This window comes from Canis aureus, chromosome 16, assembly GCF_053574225.1.
Source record: "Canis aureus isolate CA01 chromosome 16, VMU_Caureus_v.1.0, whole genome shotgun sequence".
Lineage (NCBI taxonomy): Eukaryota > Metazoa > Chordata > Mammalia > Carnivora > Canidae > Canis > Canis aureus.
The window spans coordinates 59,504,739-59,510,924 of NC_135626.1; the positions used below are offsets into that span (position 1 = coordinate 59,504,739).

At 48.0% G+C, this 6,186-nt stretch overlaps 1 long non-coding RNA gene across 1 annotated transcript; it reads left to right on the forward strand.

The window, feature by feature from the left end:
- The first annotated feature begins 1,490 nt into the window (after window positions 1-1,490).
- LOC144287079 (uncharacterized) lies at window positions 1,491-5,776 on the forward strand. The gene is made up of 2 exons (XR_013354982.1): window positions 1,491-2,046; window positions 4,203-5,776. It is a non-coding gene; the product is annotated as an uncharacterized LOC144287079 (long non-coding RNA).
- The last annotated feature ends 410 nt before the right edge of the window (window positions 5,777-6,186 follow it).

The window sequence follows — 6,186 nt, forward strand, 5'->3', positions numbered from 1 at the left end:
AACAAAACAGGAAATATACAAAAGAAAGAATTGACAAATGCACAGTTAATTCTCCAAGAAGGCAAAGTGAAAAGACTATTGGAAATAAAGATTGAAAAAAAGAAAAGAAATCAAATGAATTTTATCAGGAACACAAAGGAAGATGTAAACACACAGTAGAATTCTTTAGCAAAATAAGCACTATGAACAACTTTATGTCAAAAAGATTTAAGAGTTGTAAGAGATGAAATAGACGAATGCATAGAAAAAAAATAAAAAATGATCAAAAAGATCTCAAAAAGTAATAGAAAACCTGGAAGCATTTAGGACATTAAATCAGCAGTCATAAATCCACTTGCAAAAAAAGCATCAGACCAGACAGTATTACAAGCAAGTTTTACCAAGCCTTCAAGGAATACATAACCCCTATTCAATACAAATTGTTCCATAGAAATTTCCTTTGGGGAAATATAGGACAAGGGCAGGAGGAGGGACTCCCCAGCTCCTTTTATAAGGGTAGCTGAGTTTTGATGCCCGAAACAGGCAGAAACAGTACCTACAGGGAAAATAGGAACACAGATGCACAAATCCTATATCAAAATTAGCAAACCAAATCCAGTAGTCTATATATAAATACTTTATCGTGAGCGCACAGTCTCTAACTCAGGAATATAAGACAGTTTAACACTGAAATTTCTGCTAAAGTAATTCATCACATTAAAAAGATTAAAGGAGAAAGTCCATATATATAATCATCTTATTCGATGCAGAAAAGCCATTTGATAAAAGGCAGTATCCACTTGTGATTTTTTTTAAAGAAAATTCTCAGCCAACTGAGAATAGACAGAAATTTTCTTAAACTGATAAGACACACCTACCTAAAAGCATCACACTTCATGATAAACCATTAGAATTATTTTCCTTAAAGCCAAGAAGAACATGAGGATTCCTGTTCTGTCATTTTGATTCAGTATTTTACCAGGATACTAATATATAAGAAAAAAATGACTTGGCCGCATTGAATTGGTATCAAGGCAAATTGAATGTGACCTCAACAAAATGGATGTTTCTTGCTCACATGAGCTTCTGAAGGTGCTCCAGGGCCAACACTGGGGATCCGTGAGGTTGTCCAGAGACTCAGACCCCGTTTATCTTGATGTGTCACCATCCGTGGAGCGCTGTCCTCCTCCCGTGGTCCACATGCCTGCCACCGTGTCTGCAGATGAAAGTCCAAGAACTGCCAACACTATTTTGAAAGAGATGATGAGACATTTGCCCTTCCAGACGTACATACTCATTACGAAGGGCTACGTGGTAATAAGATAGCCCGGTTTAGATCTAAGAAAAATAGACCAACAGGGTGGAATGGGGACCCGAGAAGCAGATGATCAGTTTGTGGAAACTGAGCAAGTGGAAGTACGATCAGTTGGGGGGAGGGGGAGAGTGAGCCATCATACCATAAGGGCTGTTGGGACACCTGTCCATCCACCAAGGCAAACATAAAATGGGTATTTACCTTATATGACGCACGAAAATAAGAGTCGGATGAATTAAAGACCTAAATGTGAAAAAAAGCCAAACTCTAAATCTCTTTTGGAGAAGATACACAACATCTTTATGACGCGAGATAGAGAAGGCCTTCCGATCCCCAGAGCGTAAATTATACAGAATCAGAGAAATATCTTTGACGTCGCTGAAATTTAAGGACAGTGTGACAAAGTAAAAGGACAAGCTTCACTCTGGGAGATGTTTTGCAAGCACCATATTGCTCAATAAATATTGGACGAGTACGTACATGGATGGACCGTTGGAAAGAGGCATCTGTTTACTTCTCCTGCCTCTCCGCGCGGTGGGCAAGGAGCCTGAGTGTTACTGGTTTTTTTTTTTTTTTTTTTTGAGTGTTACTGTTTTTAAAATAGAGTGTATGAATAAAGACTTTGAGCTATGGGAAGGAAACAGTTCAGATGACCACCGTCGGGACGCTAGCTCATTACTCACAGGCCCCGGGAGAGGAGGGACACGCTGCGCCAGGGGAGCCACACAGGGAGCACCAGGCCCGGTGAGGAGGTACAAGGAGAGGGGGGACCTCTGCCTCTATGGTGGTTACCACCGAAAGGAATGGGTGACACAGGGTGAGCAGGTTTGGGATGGGCTGCTCTGAATAATCTCAGCAGGCCCCAGGGGGTCGGAGCCAGTCTGGAGCCATCTGACACCTGGTGCTGGAGGGATTAGGGCAGGTGTACGGTGACTTGGTGACCTGGAGCGTGAGCCTGATAGGGAAGGAGCTTGGCGGGAGGTGGGGTGTCTCTGGATGGATTGATATGTCCCTGAGGAGGAGGACTCCCCTCTGACCAGGGGACGAGGTAGAAGAAGGAGGGCAGGGCAGCCCCAGTGCTGCAGCGGCTTAGGGCCGCCTTCGGCCCAGGGCGTGATCCTGGAGACCCGGGATCAAGTCCCACCTCGGGCCCCCTGCTCCTCTGCCTGTGTCACCTCCGCCTCTCTCTCTCTCTCTCTCTCTCTCTCTCTCTCTCTCTGTGTCGCTCATGAACAAATAAATAAAATCTTTAGGGAAAAAAATATTTTATTTATTTGTTCATGAGCGACACACACAGAGAGAGAGAGACAGAGACACAGGCAGAGGGAGAAGCAGGCTCCATGCAGGGAGCCCCAATGGGACTCGATCCCAGGTCTCCAGGATCATGACCTGGACTGAAGGTGGCGCTAAACCACTGAGCCACCCGGGCTGCCCAATAAATAAAATCTTAAAAAAAAAAAAAAAAAAAAAAAAAAGGAGGGCAGAAGCTGGCGAGGGAGCAGAGGGTCCAGGAGGAGGTGGGTCTGGCATATGCACACAGGGCAGACGTTCCGGGCCCGGAGTCTTCCAGAAACTGGAAATGCAGCGGGTACGGTCACACGCCGCTAACTGCTCCCCATCTTGGGAACTTTTTTATTACCTTGCTCTGAATGTCCTTTCCTGGTACACAGCTGCTCAGTCTGGAGCTTCAGGAGAAAAGGATGAAATTAGAGTGTCAAAACCACAAATTTATTCGTTTGTGCCTTATTTTTGGCGCCTGGCACACAGAGCCTGGCAGACATGCCAAAGCCCCGGCTTCTTACCTTCACCTGCTTCGCCTGCTGGGAAGGCCGGGCCTGTCCCCATCTGCCGACGGCGGGACACATGGCTGCCCCTTCTGGGCCCGGCCCCTCTGTTTGGATCAGCTCACTCTCTCGCCCACACGCCTCACGCACCCAGCCCGCTTTGTTCCCCGAATGTTTTTCTGCCAAGCTCACTACATGAGCAAAGTGATGCTTCATTTGCATGAGTGAAAATCTACCCTAGATTAATCTCATAGTATCGATTTTAGGATATTTCACTGTGAACCCAGCTGCCAAATTCTCCCCCAGGAGCAGAGTTCAAACCAGATGCTCACTCTAGCTGCCCACAAAATGGAGCATTCCAGACCCTCCACCCCCGGCCCCACCGGCAGGCAGTGGGGGGCCACTGACCTGGAGCCACAAGAAGGGGTTCCCCTCAGATCTGTTGGAGGCGGGAGGGTGCTGGCTTTGAATCTGTCCGAGACCTGACTGGTCTCTGCTGCTTGGAGAGCTCATCCATTTGGCATCACACTCACCAGTTCCCATAATAGACTAGGTGCTTCCTGGGAACTGGGTGTAGATAAAACAGGGACTTGAGGGTCATGTGCCTGCAGAAGGAGACACGGCCAAGAAAGCCAAAAATTCTGATATGCAAGGAGCAGGACCGGCTACATAATTCTCAGCCCCCCTGAATGAAAACGTGGGGTCCCTTGTTCAAATATTATTAAGGGTTTCAGGTGGGCACCAGTGGGGCATTAAACACCAGCAGCCCCCCAGGAAGCCGGCCCTCTTGTAACTGGGAGGGAGGAGCAACCTTTGTCACTGGAGATGGGGATGGCCAAGATGAGTCCACATGAACAAAACCTCACCAAGCAACCCTATCTTCCATTAGTTCCCCCCACATGTTTACCTTCTGCCCCTAGAAGCTCAAAGAGCTTTCCTTTGTCTTGTCTCTTCTCTGCGATCTGTTTATGGTCTTCTGTTAAAATGATGCATAAGTGCCCTGAGTCTCACTGCCTCTTCGGGCCTTTGACTTCTTACTCTGATGTCATTTACACCCAGAACAATGAAAATATTCACATCAAATAACATTTGTGTGCCTTTCTTCCATGAAATGCCCTTGTCAGCCCAGCTCCCGGGCCCTGGTCATGGACAGAGGACATGAGGACAGAGGGAAGCTTCTCCTCCCCTGAGACCCGCACAAGTGGAGACGCTTTCCCTGCTATGATGGGAAAGAAGGCTTATAGTGACATGACATCGCTGCCTTAGAAGACGGAGGAAGGGGCCAGGAGCCAGGGAATGTGGTGGCTTCCGACAGATGAGAGCAAGCCTCAGTTGACAGCCAGCAAGAAACAAGAGACCTCAGTCCTACAACCACAAGGGACTGAATTCTAGCATAAGAATGAACAAGGACATGGGTTCTCCTCAGAGCCTCCAGAACAGAACCCACCTTGATTTGAGCCCGGTGAGACCTGCATCTGACTTATGACCTACAGAACTGTCAGGTGACACATTTGTATTGTTTAAGCCACTGAGCCACCTGTCACAGCAGCCACAGTAAAGGAAAAACGGACAGGAACATTCAAAGCATGCTGTCTAATAAAGAAGTATCTCCACTGGTTTGGAGCCCAGAGCATAGAGACCAGGAGCTGGGGGTGATGGGGGTGAGAAGGCCCAAGGTCAAAGGGCATATGAGAGTGAGAATGGAGCCCTGGCCCTGCCCAGAGGGGCACTATCTTTCAAGCATGACCATCAACACTAGTGAGCATTGGCCTCACCCTGAAAAGTGAGCACTGAGTGCAGATTCCCCAAGAGATGCAGGTCCAGGAGGGGCCTGGGAATCTGGATATTTAAATGGCTGGGCCAATCCTGATGGATGTTTATACCAAGAGGTTCGTGTCATCAAATTCACCAGCCCTGGGTCTTCTCTAGCAGCTGGGTTACAAGTTGCAGAGAAGCCCCCCAAACCTTTCTTGACTTTTAGTGGGCTCCCCGCCTCACCCCAGGCTCCCTCCCAGAGACCACTCGAACCTACCCCATCAACAGTAGCATGTGAGTACTTTACCAAAGTCTGTCCCCCATCTAGCTAGTGGCCTTGAAGGGGGATAGGGTACCATCTGGTGCTCTGATGGCAGAGACCCCAGGCCAGTTGCTCAGTCCCCTGTCAGCCCTAGTGCCCACCACTGACTGTGATCTTCAAGTGCCCAGGTACCAGGTGAGCAGCCGGGTGGGCCAGGTCGAGACAAACAGACATGCCGGACTGTGCGGTAGTAACTGGAAAGAGTGTGCTAATTAATTCACAGGGTGCTTTGTGATTGTGGAACCGTTTTTGGGGCATGAACTGGTTAAGGCAGTTCTGGGCCAGTCTCAGGCTGCAGTGATGCGTGTCCTGCTGTCATTGTGCATATTCTTCCAGAATTAATGTTCTAGGCCATGACCTCAGAAAGGCCTTTGCAAAAAGCATTCACCCAAACGTGGGCCACGGCTAGTAAATCCTGGTATTTTAGCGCGGTGGAAGGAGGCACAGAGATCAAACGTCAAAACGTGCACGCAGGAATATTTAGGTGAAATAATACAGACTCTGCTTTAATCGGTGTGCCAGCGAGGCACATCTGCTAATCTCGCTTATTTCCAAAGTGTATAAATGCACATCAATCAAAATTGTAAGAATTTGGAGTCATTTAAATCATGTAGGAATCCATGCTGATTACGTTCTTTTATTTGTTCAGGGATTAGTGAAAGTAAGAACCAAATTCACAGGGGATCCCTGGGTGGCGCAGCCGTTTGGCGCCTGCCTTTGGCCCAGGGCGCGATCCTGGGGACCCGGGATCGAATCCCATATCAGGCTCCCGGTGCATGGAGCCTGCTTCTCCCTCTGCCTGTGTCTCTGCCTCTCTCTCTCTGTGTGACTATCATAAGTAAATAAAAAAAAAAAAAAAAAAAAAAAGAACCAAATTCACAGAAACGTGCCCAGGGGCAGGAGGGAGTCTGGCCAAAACAGGTATGAGACCTCGCTCATCTTTGCTGGATCTCAAAACAGAAATCCTTTCCCCAGGACGTGGTGTGGACAGATTCTATAGTCTACCTGTAGGTCGGTGGCTCCAGCCCTGA